The sequence below is a fragment of the Corvus hawaiiensis genome, chromosome 2, assembly GCF_020740725.1.
Source record: "Corvus hawaiiensis isolate bCorHaw1 chromosome 2, bCorHaw1.pri.cur, whole genome shotgun sequence".
NCBI lineage: Eukaryota > Metazoa > Chordata > Aves > Passeriformes > Corvidae > Corvus > Corvus hawaiiensis.
The window spans coordinates 3,778,200-3,801,535 of record NC_063214.1 but is presented as its reverse complement, the minus strand read 5'-3'; the positions used below and the strand labels follow the sequence as shown (position 1 = coordinate 3,801,535).

At 37.9% G+C, this 23,336-nt stretch overlaps 2 long non-coding RNA genes across 3 annotated transcripts in view; one reads left to right on the top strand and one right to left on the bottom strand.

Moving 5' to 3' along the window:
* Positions 1–2,497: 2,497 nt before the first annotated feature.
* On the bottom strand, positions 2,498–23,052 carry LOC125322095. The gene is made up of 3 exons (XR_007201836.1): positions 22,968–23,052; positions 4,096–4,189; positions 2,498–2,580 (listed from the first exon to the last, which is right to left on the bottom strand). It is a non-coding gene; the product is annotated as an uncharacterized LOC125322095 (long non-coding RNA).
* LOC125322093 overlaps positions 22,882–23,336 on the top strand; it is a 186,677-nt gene continuing 186,222 nt past the window's right edge. For both annotated transcript variants that reach the window (XR_007201834.1, XR_007201835.1), the window contains exon 1: positions 22,882–22,980. This is a non-coding gene — a long non-coding RNA (uncharacterized LOC125322093). The remainder of the gene's footprint in view (positions 22,981–23,336) is intronic.

Here is a 23,336-nt window from a genome sequence, read left to right as displayed (position 1 = left end):
TACATTATCTCTAATTATTGCTGCCTCATCACTGTGCATGTTTGTTTACCACTTTTTTTTATGGATGAATAATTTTTCGCCTTCATTTTTAAATGCAGTGTTTAACTTAGTCTGCCTATGTGCAATTTTTGCTTGATTTGTATTTTTCTTGATCTTTAAGACATAATATTCCTTGGTAAGTCATTCCTCTGTTGCTTTATAAACCCTTTGCATATCCAAGTGTTCCATTATCATTCCATTTTATAAGTCCTAGTATGTCAACAGTAATTAAAAAGACGGATTTTATTCATTACATTGCTATCAGATACTGAATGGTTTGGGTCTTATGAGAGCTATTTTGAAAACTCAAAGATTGTGCCCTGTTTTTTAAGTTGTACTTTTTCTGAACAATCATGCAATCAGACTTCTGGAAATCTGTAGATATAGATAGTCATTAATTAAATGGAAAAACAGAGTGCCCATGGGGAAACAAACAGCAGACTAAATTTCATCCTGACTGAAACTAGGTTGATTACAGTATAAATATTATTTCACGGAGGATTCTTTTTCCGAGTATAAAGTCATGGAGGGCAGGGGACTGAGAAGACAAGAGTGATTCTTGCTTAGCACCTCATTCAGTGGCTGGAATGAAATACTTTTTGCTGTGCAAAGCCATCTCTTGCTCCTGGACTTTGACTCAAACCCTCTTGTTCCTTCAGCTTTCGAAATACGGAAGTGGAACCTGTGTGAGCAAAGTGCACACATGGTGTGGTTTTCATGTAGAACTTGTCTGCTTTTGTTTTTTCCTCCTTAATTCCAACCTTCCTCCTTATTACAGACATTTATTTAAGAAAAAAAAGCAACAAAGTAAGTATGAGAGCAAGAGGGAGCATTGCCTTCCTCTGTGTAGTAGCTGAAAAATCCCAAAATACCTGAGCAGGGGCAGGGGCAGCAGGGAATTTCCCTGGTGAAATCTTTTTTTCGTGCTTTAGTTTTCAGGGGTAAAACAGAGTCTAACAGCCAACAGTGAAATCCTGTCTTTTGTGTTTTAAGTACTGATACCTGGGAGAGTATGGTAAATTTTGTAAGAGTGGGTTGTCACCTCTGATCTCTCCTTGAGGATTCTTTATCTTGTCAATAAAGATAAATTGCATTTCTTGGCGCTTCTGAGATTTTGTTTGAATCTGGTATTTCTAAACCACATACTGCCTTCAAATTATAGCAGGTTTTCAGTGGTGTTCACAGGAGCAGGCTTTTTACTTTCCCTACACATCTAAAGTGTCTCCATCTCTGTATTGTTTATTTAATCTTGCTGATAGTTGTGAGATAATTTTCCCTTTTAGGTTAACACTACAAAAATCCAGTCATGCCCATAGACTGTGGCAGAGGCTTAGCAAGGACATCTTGCCATTTGTGAGGCCTCCCCTGTTACGTGGATTTTTAAACATGCTTCTCTGCCTAGCTACACCCAGAATCCCTCTCCTGTGTTTTGGGGTCTTTGACATAACATTAGCATAATAGTTAGTGAATCATTAAGGTGAAAAAAATACTGGCAGCAGACTTATTAAAGTTACTGACACTTCACCATTTATGACTTCAGGGTCATAACGTGAAGCGCAAGTTATGTTTGTTGGGGGTTTTTTGAATGTTTAATGAACAGAGTTGAGAAAGAGAAGCTAGTTCACCACTAGAAAGAAAAAAGAGCCAAAAGCACAGAATAATTGCGTTCTAATGTACATACTCTGTAAGAAATTTTAGAAATGCTGTCTCTTGCTGAGTAAGAGTTGACAATATTTGATCATAAAATTTCCAATATGGGGGAGGTCAAGGGAATGAATCAGAATCTGCTTCTGCAAACTTAGGTTCAGTCCAAGTTAACCTTTTTTTTATAAAACTGAAAATATAAGGATATTTACTAAACCTTTGGGCTTTCAGTCACTTGAATTATTCTGCTTGACCCTTGTGTCCATTTTTCTCTGGTAAACATTAATTAGGTTTAATTCTCTGGATTCTACTTGGAGATTTTTCTTCAGTTCTTACCTGTTGGCTCAACAATTTAGAGGAGATTATGTGCATATAGTCTAGATGCAGTTTAGGATTGAGACGTGAGGGGTTTGATATAACCAAAAGTACAGTGTTTTCCTGAATTTCTTCCCTCCTCTTGTATCAAGTGGGAGTTTGAGGAGTTTTATTCAGTCGTGTTTTTTCTGAGTCTGAAGATGAGCCAAAGGATGTGTCTGCTTGGGTTTTTTTCCTGACAAGGTAGGAAGGACAGTGTATGGAAGGATCTTTATCTTTTCTTGTTTCTTTTTTTTTCTCAAAGCAAAGAAGAATCACAGAATTTTTTAGTCCACCCCTTACTCAAACTTGTCCAGGACTGTGTCCAGTCTCCAAGGATGGAGAGTCAGCAACCACTCTGGGCATCCTGCTTCAGTGTTTGGCTACCCCCATGGTAAAAATGTCTTTTCTTGCATTCAGATGAAAATTCCTGCATTTTAAGTGGTGCCTATTGCCTCTTCTCTTGTCACTGGGCACCATTGAATCAAGCACTCAAGTATGTCTCACCTTTACTGGTTAGAGGGAAATGATCACCTCCACTGCCTAGAGTAAAGAATTTGGGGAAGTATATTTTAAAAAAACAAACAAACCAAAAAACCCCCCCACGCACAAAAACACCCACAAAAAAACCCAAACCAAAAAAGTTTCGCACACAGAGGACTTGGAAAAACCACTTTGTCACCCCATTCCCCACTTAAAACAATAAAAGAAGACAAGGAAGGGAGAGACAACCCTACCATTTTATGATGACTTTATTGTGCTACTTCCTCTGAAGTACTCATTCTCTCAGAAATTCTAATCCCTTTATCCCTGCAGCATTTTTGTATGAAAGTTGCATTAAGTGTATCCTGAGACTGCATAATGATTCCAGCTGGATTACTAAAGGCATGCAGTAAGCCTGTTTCATGGGGGAAGCAGGGCTGCCTAATCAGTTCCTTTAAAACCCTTTCTGTAACCCCTGGAGTTTCACTTGCCTTCAGGTACCTGGATGTGACCTCCTGGAGAAATTACAGTGTGCTCTGTATTCTACACATGTTAATATGTCAGCAACTTCAGCTTTAGTGGCTGGCAATGGAACAGCTTTTAAATAAAAATGAAAATCAATTTTCATTTAACAAGTAAATCATATTCTTATAAAAAACCCAAGAAAGCAGCAAGCTATTCAAAATAATTTTGTTCCTAGTGCTACAACTTCATGAACAGTGTCTTGCACAGCCTAACTCTCTGCCAATTTTTATGTGACATTTGCAGTTTTTGTGCTGAACTTCAAAGTTCAGGATCCGCCAGGTGTCCATGTGGCTCACCTGAGCCAGGCAAGCAGTTTTATTCAATTTTCTATTAGATTTTAATTTTTTTTTTTTTAAGGGGAGGAATTTTATTTGCTTTATTGTGGCTAACTGCATTTTGATGACTGGAAAACATTTAAATAATGCTGGGTTTGCAGATTGCTGAGAGGGAGGAGGTGTGAGTGGCATTCTTAATGACTCCATATATTGCAGTCCAACACTGGAGCTGGCCCCTTTGCTGTCTCCTTATCCATTCCCCACCCCAGGAATCATTTATCCTTCCCACTGTGGAAATTCAAGGAATCCTGAGCTTGTTGCACAGCTGGTATAACAGAAGATTAAGTTGCCCATACACTAAACCCAGTGATTGATAGCCAAGGTTTTCACCTAGCAAAGTGCAGTTTTCTTACATAATTACAAGAATTATGTGCAGCACTAAATCTATTCCCTGACTATGAATTGAAGGGTTGTTCTGACTGAGTTATGAAAGAAATTAGAAACTAATTTGTGGAAACAACATCTGTTGTACACAGGCAAAAAAAGCTCTTAGAAGAAGGAAAGAGAATTTATTTCCCTCTGTTTGCAGTTATTTATAAGACAAAAGGAGAAAACCGGAAGTATTAGAGTCAGTAGATTTTGTGCAACACATGTTTCTGTACACAATCTCATTTGCTGAAGAACAAGAGCTCTTGTTTTTAAATACACCCAGGGATATCAGGCACAGGAAAGATGCACTGAGGAAGACACAGAGAGTAGGAATCCATTTCCATACCTGTTTGGCTCATGGCCTGCTGAGCTGGTGAGATCTTTGTCACTAATATCACAGATCTGGGATGAGGTTACTCGGTAATTAACGCTGCCAGAGACTGGAACGAAAATGATGAAGACTGCTTGAGTTCTGGGAGTTTGCCTCCCCCACCTCCCAAGCAGGTTGATGTTTCCTGAAGTGGACAGTAACCCAGCACTTTACACAGAAGAAAGTGCTTTTCCACCTGCATTAGATAACATTTACCTAACCTTGGCAAGGTTGAATACAGTATCAATGTAATTCCCTTACTGCCTTTTCACATTTCCAAAAAAAAATCCAAAAAAACAAACAAAAAAAGCAACTGATTGCATATTTTGCATTTTCACCTGGTTACCTGGGACTTGCAAATAGTTAGCAAAGAATGAGTATGGAAATTTACCACATTTTGCACTACTTCTTCCCTTATACTCCTTCCAAAGACAACATGATATGACCAGTGATACGAAAAAGTTGGAATGTGTAGTGTCCTGGTGTGATACCTATTGTGGGACGTGGCACAAGTTATGCAGGTTCTGTGTAATTTTTATCTACACAAAGAAGATGCCAAGGATATTGGAGGTCAGGTATCAGTCCTGGCTAATTTAAAGCTGGATGGGTTTCGTTGCAACTACAAGTGACATTCATATTTGCAATGGAAATGCATCCTCCAAGAGCGTGCAAAAAGTCATCACCAGGATTTGATGCATGAGAGGGGCAAAGATGAGGGAAGAGTCAAAAGTGGCAGCACTGTTATTAATCCAAGTGATTTTAAGGAAAAAAAAAAAAGGGATTTTTAGTGACTGTGGCCCAAACAGAAATCTCCTGCTTTACAAGAGAAAATGAATCCAATCTTGTCCTTGGGAAAGCAAAACTGATGATGAGGCATCAAAAAAAAGATACTAAATGAGGGAAGAAACCATTGCATAATCTCACCAAGGTGCAGCAATATCAAAATTTTGGATGGAATAAGAGTGAGGGGATCAGGATGTGGCTGTGACTCTCCCTCTGTACAAACACTTGAATATTTTTATATCTTTGGAGTCACCTTTGCTGCTTTTTTTTTTAATAGCATGTCATCTGGCCCATTTATTTGAACATGGTTTTGGTTCTGCAAATGCTTGAGGCTCCTGTTTGGCATCCACCATTAATTACAGGATAAATGTCATCATTTTCATGTCAGGTTTGTGAGTGTGATCAGGTATTGTTATTGCTAGTGGTAAATGAACTAAATTATTGCTTCAGAAATGCAGGTTCTTTAGAAAGCTGGAACAGCAACCCTTGAAATTCATAATTTCCCTGAAAATATCAGCCTGGTACAGATTTCTGTGTTAGAAATGAGAACTGAAATCAAGAGAAGCTGAGGAACTCTTGAAGTTATCTGCAGAAATAGTGAAAGCTACTCTAGGTGTTCATTAAAGAAAGGACAAAGTATTTGCACCAGATAATGTGATTCCTTACTCTCTTTTCCTCTGATCAACAGCTGCCCTCTGAATTTTTGCCATTAGAAGTTTACTGGTTGCAGTTCTTCTTAAGGCCACTCCTTCCTTATTTCTCCTAACTTACATGATGCTAATTTAGATAAGTACAGTCAGCTTGAAAGAGCTCGGAACATTTACAACACTCATTTACAGGAAAATACACTTTAGCAGCAAGGAAAATTGCTGCCTCCCTGCAGCAGGAATGTGTCAAGTGTTCAGTTCAGGGATACAGCAAACTATTCCTTGAATACTCTCCTGTATTTGACATGATTTTTTAACTCCACAATCTCTGAGAAACGTACTCAAAGTGTTGGGTGGCCACTCTAAAGGGTCTTTCTTTTTCCATATTTCTTTATTTAAAATTAATATAGACTTCTGTATTAATATAAATGTAACATTTATAAAATTTATAAGCATTTAAAGTTTCTCTGCTATTCAGTTTTTGTGGCTAATTATCCAGGTGTGCAGCTTCTAATGTCAAGTAGTGGCCTGTTAATGTTTAATTTTCAGGTGGACATTGGAAAGTGTAGGAATCTTCTGTGATTTACTCTGCCTTAGTGTTATAATTGTGACCCTCTTGAGTGTTTCTTTTCACTCAGTTTTTACTTAGTTAGCTTCAGGATAGTATTTTTCAGAGATTTCTGAACTAAAAGAATAAGGAATACAAGTTCTACAATACTTCTGATATACATAAACTTACAATTCCTGCGAAAAATCCAAAATTAATTGCATAATCCATTTTGTGTGATAATTCCCTCCAATTTGCCAGATATTTAAATGAACAAACATTTCTTTTACCGCTATGGAGCCACAGTGATCTTGTAGAATGCACAAGGATGAAGGAAAACAAGATCCTACAACCTGGTCTAATATCTTGATACAATTTTTAGTCTCCTTACTCCTCTACAATAAATTAATGTAAGATCCTAGAGCTCAGGAACTAAATATTAATGTTGCAATATAAAAACCTATTGGCACACTTACCATTGGCTTTAATTAAATAGCTGTGAAGAACATCTAAATACTGCAATATTTTTTAATGCAGTGCTGTCAGATACCAATATGAAAATGTATTATGCTGGAGGTTTTCCACTGTACTTTGTGTTTAAAGAAATTCAAACAGTTACAATGTCAGGCCAGACAACCTACACTTAAAAAATCTCCTGGCACAAGGCTGCTCCTGATGGTTCCTGATCCATGTGAAGATGGAGCTGGATGGCAGGGAAAAAAGGGTGCTGGAAGAGAAAGGGGGATCCCTGCCAGTCTGGGGGCTCAGTTCTTCCACACTGAAATGTTTCCTAATTCCTTCCTTGTTATTTACAGACAGATTTTATGGACTCTCTGCATTTTAGAGAGGAACATCTGCAGCCTCAAGTGCCTTCTGTATTTTAGAACATTAACAATATGAAAAATAGGCATTCTCAGAGATGCTAATAAAGCAGAATATTCTCCCCCCCGCAATTCTAGGCCAAAATAGAGTAGCAGGAAAAACCTTGTCATTTCTTTTCATAAGCTCTATCTCTGTGATACTTGTTCAGTAGGTTTCATTTAAGAAGCCACTGGGTTTGACTTGTTACTGGAAGGAGTTGAAGGGAACATGTTTGACTTAGAAGAGGGGAAAAAAATCCTTTCAAAAGATTGACAGTGGGGAAAAGATATTGAACTTTCCTTCAGTGGGACTGTTCTTCAACTAGAACAGGTCTCTTTGCCCTCTCCTAGCCCTAATATAGTATTAGAGAAAAGTCTAAGACGTGGTTTTAAAGAAGTTGTACAGTGTGAGAGTTATTTTTGATACCCATTCCCTTGAAAATATGCATTTGTTCATATGCTGAAATCTTCAGGGCCCAGAAAATGAGTTTTAAAAGTTGTGCTATCTTTGATCTGAGTTCTGTGTTTCTGAACTTCCATGCTGCCTTTTAGAGGCTCTCTGCTGTTGTAATAGATTTGTAAATTGAAAATGAGATATTTGCATAAAATACAGTCTCCAAAATTAATAAAAATACAAACCATTTAAAATGGGTGCTTAACGCCTTTAGGACTTTTTTTATGTGCCCCATATTACATGAGATAAATTTGAATTCTCTGGGTGTTGCTTAGGTGAAATGGGCAAAGCATTAGATGTGTTGCAAGTTTATGCAAGATTTCACATGGATAATCTGGAAAATCAGTTGCAAATTTGGTTCTTATGACAGATATTAATCAATATATAAAAATGTTGAATAAAAATATTAGGGCACCCATTCACATGTAATGAAAACATTTCATCTTGCCCTTTACTGCAATAGTTTCACTTAGATGGAAAATATTTGCTGTCCTTGTACGTCTTGATGGTTCTACTGCTAGTGATTTTTTTTTTTTAATATAGTAGGTTGAGTTTCATCTCTGTTTTGTCAGTATTTATCTATGTGTTAAAACTTCAGAAGTTTCTCAAATCCTGCAAATTCTTGCTTACCTGTTAAGTTTTATCTAATTCTGTAAGTCCTTACTCCTCTGGAAAAGGAGCTGCTCACCTGGGGCCTGTGCTTTCTGTGAGCTTAAAATATACTTGAGGATGATAGTGCTGCATCATTTTCTAATTTAACAGACAGGAAAACCTTCAAAGGTCTGGAAAACAAACCTTCTGGGTATTTTGATGGTGATAAAGTACAGAAGTGGCTGTGGTCTCCTGTGAGACAGCTTCGTGTTGAAGGGCAAAGGGAGAATGGAAATTCTGCTGAAGCAGCAAGAGAGAACTCTTCAGGGAAATGATAGGACATTTTGATTAAACCAGTTGAAGAACAAATTTCTCTTGTTAAGAGAGGTCAGGGGGAATTGTTTCAGCTTGCTGGTGTTCTCTCTCCTCCCTTTGGCTTCTCAAAGTAACTGAAGTGTGCAGAGGTTTTTTAATTTTCTTTCAAGATTTATGTGTCTGTAACCTGACTAAAGCAGCACCTGTGCTGCACTGAACAATAGCTTATTATTCACGAAGGGGGATGGAGTTTTTAGCTAAAAATATTATTTTCTGCATAGTTCTACCATCAATGCTTCTAATTCTGTGTTCAAAAATTTTATTTTCTTAGAAAAATATTGAGTAACGGTAGTGTTAAACTTGTTCTGTTATAATGATGTGCCCCTATCCAAATTGGTGTGTCACAGTTCTAGTGAGTCTGTACATGGAATGGAAAGAGGGTTGTGCCTCAAATTTGCTGAAGGTTCTTTTCCATGGAACACTGGCGTGTGAGAAATATCCTGGTAGGTCAGATCAGAGTTGTTCTTTTGAAAGATGCAGCGGAGGAATGGGTTGTCCTCCTCTTCTGTGGCAAATAAATCTTGTCTGCTAAAATGGAACAATAGTGGGGACAAGCTGTCCAGCACCTCAAACATTACATTGCACTGTCCTCATGTGAACAGAGAATTGATTTCCAAGTGGGACTGGAAATAAATAAATGAAACAAAATCTTGTGTTTGGCGCTCCCCAAACAGGGCGCATGTGCTTGAATTTATCTTTTCATTGGTTATTATTATTTAGTGACTGCTGGTTTTCTTTCTCCTGGGAGCTGATGCATCTGTCTCCAGCAGAGACTGTTTGTTAATAGGATTATGTTTTATTTGACTTGAGTAATAATTCATAAAATGACACAAAGTGCTTTAGAAATATTCATAAAACTTTGAAGCCCTCGGCTAAGGACACAGTTCTCACTGTATATTGGAATCCTTGAAATACATCTAATACTTGGGGTTTAATAGCTCATCTAGTACAAATAAAACTTCCAATACTTCATCTAGTACAAATAAAAACTTATTTTCTGCTGTCTTCCACGCTTGTTTTGTTAGAGAGCTCAGTCTTACAATTAAAGCAGTAGTTAAGGACTTAGGGATCTTGATTTTTATTTCCAGTTTTAGCAGGTTGTAAAGGGAAATGCTGAGTGCATGTGTAATTCTCTTAAATTTAAGTTCTTTGATGCTGTTTCACATTTATGTAAATAATGGTTGTGTGGTTCGTGTACTGACTGCTTTTATTTGCTTCACTGAATTCTCATTTCTGTAGGGGAAGTTAAAGCTCAAATTTGTCTGATTTAATACAATAATAGAATGGACTGGGTTAGAAGGGACCTTAAGGATCTCTCTGATAAAAAACCATAAATATATCATCAATATATTGCTGACAATTGGAATAAACTGTTCTTTCTAAACAGTAATTTTCTCTCCACGTTATCCTAATTCAGAAACAGGAGAAGCAAATGCCTTAAACACCCTTGCTTCTAGAAAGGAGCCTGAAACCAGTAGCTTTGTGAGCAGAAAAAACAAATTACAAGTCTGGTATTTTTTGTGCACATCCAAAAAAGTGTAGATAGTGTAATAGCATTTTTCTTGACTCAGGATTAGGTTTCTTCATCTTATTTACGTGTGCCATGTGATATGATGGAATTTATACTGCAGCTTTTTGATTTGCAAAAAATCACCTTCCTTTCCTGAGAGGACTATATAGGCTGCATTATCAGATGCTACAGTAATTTTTAAAGCAGAATGAGAAAATGTTGCTTTGCAGATGCAGACAAATAGCCAGTGGTAGAATATGTAGGTCTGGCCAAAAATGTAGCTAAAGATGAATAAGGGATGGAAACTTCTAAATATTCAAGATATTTCGAGAACTTCTTTCAGCTGGGAAAGTAAAAGTTGCAAAATGTTCTTCACAAAGGCAAGTTCTACAATAATTTTTTTTAAGGATGGAGGAGAGTTATTCTTACAGTATTTCCTTCCTATAAAGGGAAATTTATAAATAAGAAAAGAATGTCTTGAAACATGAAACTTGGGAGCTTGACACTGAGTACAGCTCCCAATTTTATTATAAAATAGAGGAGAAATGGAAAATAGAAATGCAATAGAAACTGTATTTCTTTTAGACTAGTTCTATTAAAGTTTTCCTGTTTAGGTCTAAAGATAACTATCCAATGATGATAATGACAACTATATTGCTGATTTTTATTTTAATAGAGCATGTAGATTTGAGTTAAGATAAGTCTCCATTTCATTGCTTTAGGTCCTTCCTCCCCACGAAGCATTTCTTCCTTATGTTCTTAGCCAGTCAAGGATGGAAAGAGAACGGACATGGATATTAACTGACGTGCCAAAGGTTTCACAGCAAGTCAGCAATGAAATAAAACATATTCTGAATGATGATACCAATTTTTGTCCACATTAGGCCGCAAATCTTAGCCAAATGTACCTGCATTTGTCTACCAGAATGTGGTAAATTGTTCAGTTGATGTAGCTATGATTTGTTTTTCAATCATTATTCCCAGTGATACACAATTCCACGGGCAGGATTTCTGTTGTTCATAATGTTCTAAGCAGCCACTGTGATGCCCTGTGCTCACACTGCTACTCTGGAGAGAAAATCAACACAGCACCTCAAGCCATTTTGTGTTCTGTTCTACTGTAAATTCAAAGTTCTTTTATCAGCGTGGTTTTGTTTCGAGTTAAAAATGAAAGCAAGTATAAGATTTCATTCTTCCTCCATGAAACAGGCAATTTCTCTTTCTTTATTCATGCTCCCACTTCCTCCAGCATCACCTTGGTCTCTGAGTGCCAGTGTGCATGTTAACCAGAGCTGGATGTCCTAACACTCGGGAAAGGGGAAAGAAAGGAAGGCTTTTATGTTACTGTTTTGTAAATGCTATATCATTGTGTAATTTACCCTGATGCTTTCAGAAATTCTCTTGAGTGCCAGCATTAAAAGCTGTTATAATTTGCAATTATGTCAACTGTGTATTTTGCCTGGAATATATTAATGCTTAAAATTCTTTTAATGAGAACTTAATGTGTAAGCAGAGAGGAAGTGTGTAATGAAAACACAGAATAGTTTATATAAAATCCGTGAGAGGAGGAAAGTCTTAGGCAGAAATGTACCCATCCTGTGGGTGAACCAGAGGTTCTTCCAACATGAGTTAGTCTATAAGGCTATAAATTTATTAGGCTTTCTCTTGCTGACAGGTGAAGGAGGTTTCCAATAGCAGACAAATCTCAGCACATGATTCTTAAACTCTCTGAATTCAGAACTGAGCGATTTGCCTTTGTTTATGCCTTGGATGATCAGTTTGTAAATACTCTGCAAATGAAGCTTACCTACAGAGAGAATCTGAAATTTAATAAATGTTTGTCAAATGCTTTGGAGACCCCTAAGGAAATACAATATTTCTACATTTCCCTTAAAGACTGTTTTCATCTATCATATAGATCTATAGAGTGGTTTTGTATTTTTACTAGTTTATGAATACAGTAATGACAAATGTGTGTTTTTTTCAGGACAGAAAATCTCAAAGTAGTTCACATGTGAGTTGTTGGACAAAAACTGCCCCTAATTTGTGCTGCAAAAATAAAGATGGTGATGAGTGAGTGTGTGTGTGTGTGTGCTTTTAATGGCTGTTGCATCAAATACACTGACCCTGGGCTGGACAGACACTTTTGTCATGATGATTTTGATTCAAGCACCTGTAAATGTTGGAGCAGAGCAGAATGAAGATACAAAATGAAGACAAAATAATGAATGGGTAGGGACAGGGACATGGTTGTTAATTATAACTGAAAACTTTGAATGAAAGTAAATTTTGTTAACTTCAATGTTTTTTAGTACTGTTCCTTACAGGTTTAATAGAAATGGTGAATTTCCTGTAACCTCAGTCCTTTGCAAGAGTATTGTGTGCCAAGATCCTGAAATTAATCTAATTTAGGCATCAAAAGCATGTAGTTTGTTTCTGGATGGATCACTCCTATTTTCTTTGTTTTCTCTCAAAACAGGAAGTCCTGTTTAGGCAGCAACTCATTTGTGTCCCTTTGTGATCCTAATGTTTGACAAATTGCACCTGAGGTGCTGTTGAGTCTCTGCTGAAGAGGTCTCTGCTGAAGAAGATGGGGTGGCAGATCTGAGGCAGACATTCCCATTTATCAGATGAATTCCAGGATTAGTCATAGGCTTGTGATGATAAAAATTAGAAGCTCGCTTCAGAGCTCCTGATTAATTTTGACGCTCTGCCCTAATGAGACACAGAATCCTGCACAGAGCATTGCAGAGGATAAGGAACTTCATATTTGTGGTTTGGCTCGATTATATTTTAGCTCAGTGATGCATTTAAATAACTTGAGGTCTGGCCAGGCTATCTATATCTAATGACTGATGTAGATTAATTAGGAGACTGGATGTCTGCATGTCCAGAAAGAATAGTGGGTTCATATTCTCTGTTTAAAAGAAATGAGATTTTAATCAGGAGGTTGCTTGTTTGTGGTCAAGGCAGATGGTGCACTAATCATCCTTACAAAGACAGTGTATTGAGTATAAATAATGCGAAAAACCCAATTTGGAGCAGATTACTCATTATTTCTGTAGTCAGACTGCAGGAATCGTTTCTTCCTGCCACCCTGTCATTCTGTCTGGGAGACAGAGCAATTGAAAGAGCTGCTCCATCTCTATCTGACAAGCTGGATTTGGGTTTTACAAATGGGTTTTCATTCTTGCTCCAAGTAGGTGTATGTATAATATATGTACTTCCATTGTTTACATTTAAATTAAGATCCATCTCTCTTGATTATTCCACACCCCCATCCCTTATTTCAGCACAGAATGTCTTGCAGCAGAAGGTTGGACAGAACTCTTTGATTTGCTTCCAGTGACAGGGATAGGAGAGGCATTTCAGAACTTTTTGATTATGTTTGAGGTCCCAAAATACATTCAAACTTTTAATTCCTCCAAAGAGTGTGTTTATAAATTTGTAACAGATACAGTGTACAAATCCAAACAGAATATTCTGGATTTTGGAAGATTTATCTTCTGAGTGTCTGGCAGACCCCACTAGGGATCTAAGGAAGCCCAAATAAGCCTTGTGGGCTTGCTGTGCTTTGCATTTCTGAGGAAAGCAGGAAAATACCCCACCTATAGCTATTCTCAGCCTGGGAACAAGTTGTGGCATGACCTTCTAATGTCATTTCTCTATGAATGAGAGCAAGATAAATCATCTGTGTCCAAAAAACCCCCAACAATTTCATGCAGCACCTTGCCCTCACCCTGTTCTAGCCCATGGACTACCATGGAAGATGGAGAGGGGAGAAAATAAGAGCTCAAGGAAGAGCTAAAGTTAAATTCTTTTTGTAACAAGTGGAACATGCTCTAAAGGTTTTTTTTTTTTTTTTGGTGCCTCCACAAGTGCTCTTCTAAGTCACAAGGGTTTGTGCTGCTTTCCAAATAGGGTAGATGGGGCAGTTCTCTTGTTGATTGTGTTCCTTGAGCAGCCAGTGATCTTCCAAATCTTTCTAAGGAATTTGGATATTGAATAGCTGTAAGTTTATGTGAATTAAACAGCATCCAGTGCTTGGGATGATCTGGCAATGAAAATTAACGAAGGGCAGTAATTATTGTTCAGAGTTATGAAGTGACTGAATTGAAGCTTGGGTGCTTCCTTACTTAAAAAAAGTTCTGACTGTTTGAATGTATTTGGTTTTGTATCGTATTTATCAGTTCCTTTCTGTTTATTTCCTAAGGGACCATTTCGTTAATGCATATCAGTGATGGAAATACCTAAAACAAACCCCAGATCTGTAGTGTTACCAAATCTCTGTAGTTAATTAAGGGAGGGAATTAATGTAGGGCACAGGAGAAGGTGACTGGATGCCTCAGGCTCAAGCTGCCATCGTAGCATTGATTCTGAAAGTAACATTCATTTTGTTAGTAAAATACACCAGGTCTAACCCCAGTTATAAGGTGTCAACACTGTCAATCTTTACAAGCTGAAAAACCCCCTAATTTAAAAAGTACAGGTTCCCTGCTGATTGCCTCAGCAGGCTGCACATTTTGAGTAATACATCACTGGATCAGCACCATTTCACAGTTAAGGTGCAGAAACTCAATCAGTTTGCAGTGCCATGAAGTCAAGTGCACTGTAAAACTGCTGCTCAGTGATAGAAAACATAACTGTAAAAGCAGACTTTGTGGAAGGAGTTAAGTGATAATGTGACATGTGCTTGGTGGTTCAGTCACACTTGCCTAAATTCAAATTTCTTTAACCACAAAATTTAATATGCTACTACTGGGGTTTGCTTTTTCTTTTCCCCTTCAGGAGTTTCATACCTAAATGCGCTCCTGTCAACTGGTTTGGAAGAGTTAGAAAAGCTTCTGGAATGACAGAAGTGGGAAGAGGATTTTTATGTTCTCCCTGAGAATGACTGGCATTTCTCAGTGCCAACAGGTAGAGAATCCAGCCGCATTCCTGGCAGCCAGTGCTGCTTGGCACAGACCAAGGACTCCAGGACTGTGCAGGAAATGGCCAAATTGGTGGTTGTACTTCAGTCTTCCTGCTTGTTGTATGAGAATAATAAAGCTCACTCTCCTCAAATGTGGGTTGAAGCTAAATTCAAGTGTGCAAAGTGGATGATATTCATTGATGGAAACTGCTGATAACATGAGAAATGCATGAAAACTGGTGAGGAAGCTGTTTTAAGGTCGAACAGTGGAACTTAATCAGTTTTGAACACATTAAAATCATGCCTTTCTGCGCTTGAATCACTGGATACTCATTTATGTTTTGGCAGGACCTAAGAGAGGACCTAGGCTCTCTTAATCACAATCTGCCATCCTTGTATCCTTTCTCCAGTGTCTCTGAAGGGCACCTGAGGTGGAATGAGATCAAAACTTGGGCATTTTGGACACTGCTCATGTTAGAAATAAGACAAATGTGATACCTGAAATGAAAACTTTCTCAAAAAAATTTAAAACTATGGTTCCAGATATGCCTTTGTAATTTTTTGATGTCAGTCAGAAGTCAAAATGTATTCTGTGTTATTTGATGCTAAAATCTCCTAGAAACTTTTTTCCTTCAGGAACTTAGTTATCTTGCTGGATACTTTTAAGTCAGTATCATTCAAAGTGCCAGAACTTGATCCTTTTTCCCAGATTTAAAACCACATTTTTCCATAACTAGGTGTGGGGAATTTGGAAGGTGAGAAGGAGGTAAGGGCAGCTGCATTGGATCCTTGAGGAAGAAGTCGGACTGGAAATGGCTGCTATGGTCCATGATAGCAGCAAAGCTTCTGGATAATGAGGGAAAGGGGAAACCCCTATTCTCAACTTCCCTACCATCCTTTCCCCTTCAGCCTTCCCTCTGCACCCCACTGAGCCACTTCACACCTTACACTTTTTCTGTGGTTTCTGTGAAGCTGCACTTGCACTGCAGGGAAGCTTTTGAACTGTGAACTTTTTGGTTCCTTCAGCGCTGCTTTTTGACTGGATAGCCCTAATGGTAGGGAAAAAAATTCCATGCAGTGCCTCACTGTAACCTGCCTTTTAGGCGTTATGTGACTGCTGCTCTGTGATCTCCCATTTCTCTTCTTTCCACAGTGGAAGTAACACAGTCTTAAGTAGCAAACTCCACATTTAAATTGGTGACACACACTTAAAAGTAAAGCCTGCAAGAGAGTATCTTAGAAAACAATAAGACAGTTGCTCTAGGAGGATTCTATCTTGTTCTTACTTCTTGAAATGAAATAATTTTCTTCTGCTTGGATTTTTTAAAACCACCACTTTATGGGCAGCAGAAATCTCCTAACAAAACCCATTTGATAAAATAACCAAGTTACTTTTCTGTAAAGATGAAATGATGGAAGGGATGATATATTTAGTACCTGGTTATCTTCCATAAAATCTTTTTATACAATGATACTGCAGTTTAAAAAACCTCATTGAAGACCATTAATGAAATACCAAGTCTGTTGATAACAATTCTAAATTATCTGTCATGAAAAAGGACACTTGTTAGCATTGTCTTCTTTACTTCTATACTGAATTCATAGAGAGGATTCTGAAGAGTGATATTTTGAGAAGGAATGTTTTGCTTCATAGTAAATTTTTTGCTAGATATGTCTTTTGTACAATACAGTGCATTTTCACTTGAAAGGCTGGAGTATGTGAATGAGGGTGTTTTGTTACAATGGAATAATGATATAGTGGCAGAAGTTTGATGGGATAATGGGATTCCCCAAAGGGGTTCCCCAGCACTAAATGAGGATAATGTCACCTAGCTTTCTGAACACCAACAACGCTTTCTGAACTTTGTTTTTTGTTTTTGTTGCAAAATTTTAGGCTCTACAGATTGGTAAGGAAAAGGTTTTATTGTTTTTGTGTCTTTTTATGTCCTGTGACTAAAATGAATGTGCAATCATGGGTCATTGTGATAGAAAGGATTTATAAACTTCATGTTATTCTGTTAAAATCATTTGGGACAGGAACAGAAAATGCCTGAGGCATTACCACAACAAAGCAGGATTTCTTTCTGAGCATCCAGAGGACACAGAGAGTGAGGAAGATGGGTGTCTTTTTGCCTGATAAGAGGGAATCAATTTTGTCTTATGTGTATTTTGAACAAAATCCTGATAGAAGTTGTCTGAAGCCTACAGACCACACACACCTAATTTTATTGCAGAATGCTAGGAGCAGACTTTCCAGTTGAAGTTGTAATTGAAGAGTAGTTTCAAGGAAAACTCAGTCTCCTGTTGAAAATTATCTAAGGAGAAGCAGGTAACAGGACAGGTGTCTGAAATGAGAATGCTTAAAATTTCAATAATGAGCTCCCCAAAACGTCAGAAAGATGTTACGTTTGAAAAGATAAGTTTAAAAAATTAGTTGATATGGGATGGGAAGATGGGTGGAGGAGGAGTGGTGTTTGGAGTATGCTTTATTGTTTTAAAGCAGTATCAGCTAGCAAAAATACCTACTTTTCATCTTAATAGAATAAAGAGAATAGAATAAATAACTCTTAGTGAATAAGAAAGTCCGTGACAGTCACAGGAGCCCCGTTGTCTCCAGTCTAAGAGGACGCCAGAAGGCTCCTGGGATGCATTTCACCAGCCCTCACTCAGCAAGCTCTGGAGAGCTGGAAAAAAATCCTGTCATGTGAAGGCCGGGTCAGGCCTGGCAGAGGCTGTCACAGGTACCTGAGGACAGTCAGTTCCTCTGGCAGACAGACAATACTCCTGCAGTGAGCGTGGCAGTTCCCTGGTGACACATTTTGGTCACCGTGACTGCGTGTCGTGCGCTGCCCTCAGCTGAGGGTACTGCGCCTACAGTTGTCGGAGCGTGTCTTGGATTTCATAATCTCTACTCTGCCAGGATGGGCTCAGGGGAGTTCCACTCCACTCACATGGAAGGAGCTTTGTTTAACTACCCATGCCTAATTGCAGATTACTCACAGCAGGATTTCTTTCTGAGCAAATACCATAAAACACTGAAGATACAATGGGGAGAGGTAGAAACACCCGAGGCCTGTGCAGCCCCCTTATCACAGGGGGACATTTTGGGACGTCCCTTTGCCATTGCCCCACGGCACCTGCCTGTCCCACTGGACTGATGCACAGAGAGGAAACACCTCTGGCTGCTGGTGGAGAAAGCAGAGGTTTTGCTCCTGATGACTCTGAATTAGGGGAAGCAAAACAAAGGCAGCTGCTCCCTTGGAGGCAGGAGGACTGATGCATTTTAAGGAAGGAAATGCCCAGAAGACCTTAGAAGGAAAAAGGTTTCAAGTTGAACCATATGCACAAGGTCACCTGGGGCAAAGGACAAAAAGGGTTCAGTCCCTGCAGCACACAACATGACAGTTAAATTGGTTGAAATAAGCTGGGATCTTCCTCTGGAGGATGGATGTTGGACACAAACCATTAGGCAATGTGGAAGTGGTGGACTGCTGGTCCACCTGTTATGCTTTTGAGCAGGTGAAGTGATTTAAGAGATTCAAAGGAAGAAGAGGCTGAAATGAGACCTGGTGTAGCTGTACCTGTTTTTCTTGTTCTCTTTTTTCTCTTTATTTTTTTCTTTTCTGATATTTGTTGTTTGGTTGTTTTTAGAGCAGAATTTCTTGCTCCATTTTCATTACAGTGATAGGCTATTGAGAGTGCATTTATCTGTCCGTAAATCACAACTTTTCTCTTTGCAGCTAGATTTAATTCACAAATTCAGTAAATCTGTCAGGCATCATGCATACAGTGACTAATGCTTGGAGCAGTATATTGGTAGGATTTTTAAAGGGAAGAAGGGAAGGGGAATGGGACTCATTGCTGCTGTTGGGAAGTGACATCTAAATCAAGAGTCCTTGATTTAGAGGAACTGTCCTGGTGAAATGGGAAGAGGGATGTGGAAGATACCCTATGCTGTGACTGAAATGAGCTGTTCTTTGGATGTCTCCTGATTCTGATGGACTCAGGACTGCTCTGCTTTGTCCCAGATTCTTCTGCTCAAACATAAAGAAAACAGAGGGCCTTTGTCATCTTCACTTATTTTCTGCTTTGACTGAAGCAATTGAGAGTCCTGATCATACGGAAATGCCATATCCAAATAAAACAACTGTGATGTAGTGTTTGAAGGTTGTGGTGTCACGAAATTGTATCCACAAAAACCAGCAATAATGGTACTTTTGTCTTCTATTTTGAGTCAGTATTGAACTTCACAGTCTTTTACTTGCTACTTAAATAACAGTAAAATTTAACAGCCAAGCAAGGGTAGCATAATATTTGAAGGAGACAACATAATAGACAATGTATTTGAATATGAATTCTTTTGCTAGTCCCAGAGAGCTCCTGATGGAAATTTGTAAGGTCATGACTGACTTGATGGTGTAGTTATGAATTCCTGCTGAACATTAAGCACATTGCTATTCTTCTCATCCCTGTTTGGTCATTAAGGAAAGCAATGAACATCACATGGTGTCAGAAGCGTGGAGAGAGAATGAATTTGGGAAGGCTTCAGCAAAGGTCACATAAAAAAAGGAAAGGGGAAGAAAACCCAAAGTGGGACTATGGTAGCTCAAAGCTTTCTTACATAGGTTTTATAAGAAGTTATTTTATGTTTGTTTTTTAGAAGAGTCTCAAAAGTTTATTGCATATATTGTGGAAAAGAAGAGCACAGATATGCCTTTGACCCTGAGATTGTACTGGATGTTGGGATTATTTAAGAGACATATTAAACATATAAACATAATTAATCACTTGCCTGCTGACAGAAAGAGTGTGAGTGTCAGTGATATGGGCTAAACTCTGGGTTGTAGTAAACAGAATGATCTGGGCAGAAAACCCTAAAAATTCTGCATGTGGCTGGAGCATTCTAAGTGCAACAGCAAACACACAGTAACGTGCTGCTGTTAAATGATGGCTCCAGCACAGCAAGATTTTCAAAGAAATTCAAATAAATAAACAGCAACTTAACTGAGACAAAGTGCTTGATGAAATTACAGGCAGACTTGGGCACAGGCAAAATTAATTTTTCATACCAAAGTCCTTCAAGCTCTGTCCTTGCAGAGTAAAGGTGGTGTGACTTTGTGTATTAAATACAGGTTGTTTTCCTTCTGTAAATATGTAACTGCTTTATTTCATTAGGAGCTCTCTCCTCCACTTGACTGCTTAGTAAATAACTTCTCGCTTCAATGAGGTCAAAACCTTCCTTCCAATCCTCAGTAAAGATTTTTTTCGTGCAAACCTTATATTTTATGTCTCTGTGTCAAAAGCCTTTGTGATAAGCGTCTAAGAGCTATAGTTGTAGCTATTACTGAGTTTTCACTTGTCCAAGGCCATTGTGTGACAATAAGATGCTCACCTTTTCCTCTTTAGGAAACCTATAACCTCTTCCCAAACTTGTCACACTTTATAGAAAAAAATCACAATTAATTTCAACCCATCAATTTTCAAAGTTATCCAGGGAAACATGTTCTTACTTTGTAAATTGACTTTTTTACTTGATCGGCTACTACTGAAATTGAGTAAAAGCATGATTGATTAATCTTCAGGACTAACTTAAACCCGTTCATTCTGGTGTTGCTTTTCTTGTCATTCATGCTCTGGTTAATTAATATCATCACATTTTAAGAACAACTCTGCCTGGTGAAACTGAAGGCGACCTGCTTCAGGAAATAATGTATTAATACATTGTTGTGGTGCTGTGCTGTTCTGCCTGGTATGCAGGCTGCCTGCTTTAATGGAGGATGTGAGGAATTTATTTTTTGTAAGTAGTGACCTTTTCCACCAGGGCATGTGCTAAATGGCAGCCAGCTATGCATCAGAAAACAATTATGCCTGGCAGTGCAACTGTTCATATGTTCACAAGGTCTTTGAGTTCTTGAGTTTTCCCTGGCATTTAATCTGAGCCATGCACTGGAAAGGAATCAACTTTCTAAAATAAATACACATATTTTTGGAATCCAGACCTGGAAATTATGTTGTTGAGTATCCATTTTTATATTTCACACTGTCTGAGAGATGGCTATATTGTCATTGATCAGGTGTATTATTAAATGTTTGAGACGTTTTTGCTGCCATTTATTTCCCATTTCAGGACTGATTTGGTATGATTTTTTAAATTGTCTGGAGGAAACATTTTTCAAAAGCATGTGTAGAAATAGGCACCAAGCCTTTGTTAAAAGTCAACAGAAATTGGGCACTTATTTCTCTACCTTTTCCCCTGCTCATAGCCAGTGGACTGAATTGTTGAATTGTTTTTATTTTTTTCTTTTTCTTTTGCATTGTTATACAAAAAATGTGTGCTCTGAATGAGTCTAATTATTACTTTTTTCCAAGAGCTACAGAAATGCTATTTATTTGGTTCTAAGGAGAAAAGACTGCTCTGATTTTACATTGGAGGTCCACTACATAGAAGTGACTAAGGCATTGTAGTGTAGTCCCAAAACAAAAGTGTTTTGAGATGGGCTGCTTAGAGTTCCCATTTATAAAAAAAGTCAAAGCCATATCCCAGCAGGACTTTATAGGTCTTTTCAGGAGTGATATCAGTTTTATTGGTTCTTTTCATTTGCACCGGGATTTGCGTTTGTTATCAATTTAGTAGGGTGAGAAATCCTGTTGTTGTGAAATCCTTGGTTTTAGAGGTGAGCAGTTCTAGCAATAAAAAGGGTTTTAATTCTGTCATGGATATATTTTCTTTTCAGAAGTGCTCTGAATTTTCACACACTGTATTTTAAGCATTTAGTTGTTCTATTTTTGTGATATTTGAGTTAAAAAGAAAGGAACTATTCAAATGCTTGCCTGTAAACTACTCTGTTTGAATAGGGATATTCAGTACTTTGTCAATGAGATTGTTGCTGTGTAATAGCACAGATTTACCAGCTGCAGAAAGTAGTTTGGTGTGTTAGTTGTTTCCTTTGGGTCCTATGTTTTTTTAAACAAACCATATCATTTGTAGTTCGTGGCAACGTTTCTTCTTCTTTCTGAGTTAGAATGTTACCAAAAAAAAGTCAGTGTTGGAACTAATTTGGAACCCATTTTTAATTAGAAGCAGATGAAACAACTAATAAAAACTTTACAAAACAGAGAAGCCCTCTCCTTCCCCATTTAATTTCCTGAATTTTTTTTCCCGGTCTCACCCCTTGCTGAGCAAATGCACGATTTCTCCACTTCAGCTTGAGAGGAAGAAGCCTTGTGAAAATGCAAAATCCACAGATGCCAAAACATCCACTGATAAAACATCTCAGTGATGCATTTTCATTCATCTCTGAATAACAGCAGCTGCTTTCACTGCTTTTCCTTCTAAAGGGGGGAATTCCTATAGTTAAAATGGTACCTTAAATATATATGCACATATTTTTATGTAGATATATTTATATACACCTATAGCTGCATTAGATTGAAGCACACCTGCAACCTGCTTTGTACATTCCTAGTGGATATAATTAGTAAAATCGTCACTACAGGGAAGCATGGATGAGCAATAGATGTTAAACTTTTAAAATGTATTAGTCTGAATAAAGGCTATGAAGGTTTCTATCAACTGGAACTGGGCCAAAATGGCTTTCTCATGATTTTAAGAACAGATGAACTCTCCTTATTTTTTCTATTTTTTCTTTTTCCCCTTTTGTTTTTTCTTTTTTTTTCTATTGTGTAAACATTCAGTCAAAGCAATACTTCACTGCAAAAGACTGGATTTTTTTTTTTTTTTTTTTTAAATTCTTTGCAGGAAATTATTAGTATCTAATGAATCGTATGCAAATAATTATTATAAAGAATTTTCTAATAATAAATTATAAAGAGTTTTATAATAATAAACTATTATTATAAAGAATACCAGAATTACCAGGAAGTTTATTTTATTTATGAGTGGGTAGGTAGCTAGGTAAAAATATGCTTATATTTCCTATCATGTGTTTGCTACTATGTATGCTGTATTTAAAATATACATGGCAGAACAAGAGAATTTCACAGTCTGAGATTTTCCCCATGCTTTTGTTTGTTTTAATTGTACAATCTCAATAAATGTGGATGTTTCTTTCTTCTGCATTTTGCAGTTTACCCACCGTGGAGTCTGACAAGTGTTGGGATATCTGCATTAGAAAGAACCCACATCATTTGATACCTAAGCTATTTTACCTATCCTGAGAAGGTAAGATGTTCCTTTCCCTCCTGTCCTTGGATTTCTGCTGTCCTTGCTTTCTGTCGTTGGATGGATGGTGAAAAGTTGTTTTCCCTGTGAAGCACGCAGCCTGTCGTGCTGCTTTTAACTGCTTTTAGTTCCAGCCCAGTGGTCTGGGTTTCCCAGGAAATGCCAGCTGACTATGGGAAGAGGTCCAGCTCAGCAGAATGAATCCCATTCCACCACAGCAGTTGGGGAACCTCATGGAATGGCTCTGTGTAACTCCCAGCTCTGAGCAGTTCTTAAAAACGCTGCCCTTTCGTGCTTCCCAAATCCTGGAAGCCAGCAGCTCCTGTGAGTCCCCTGTTTCTCTGTGGTCTGATATT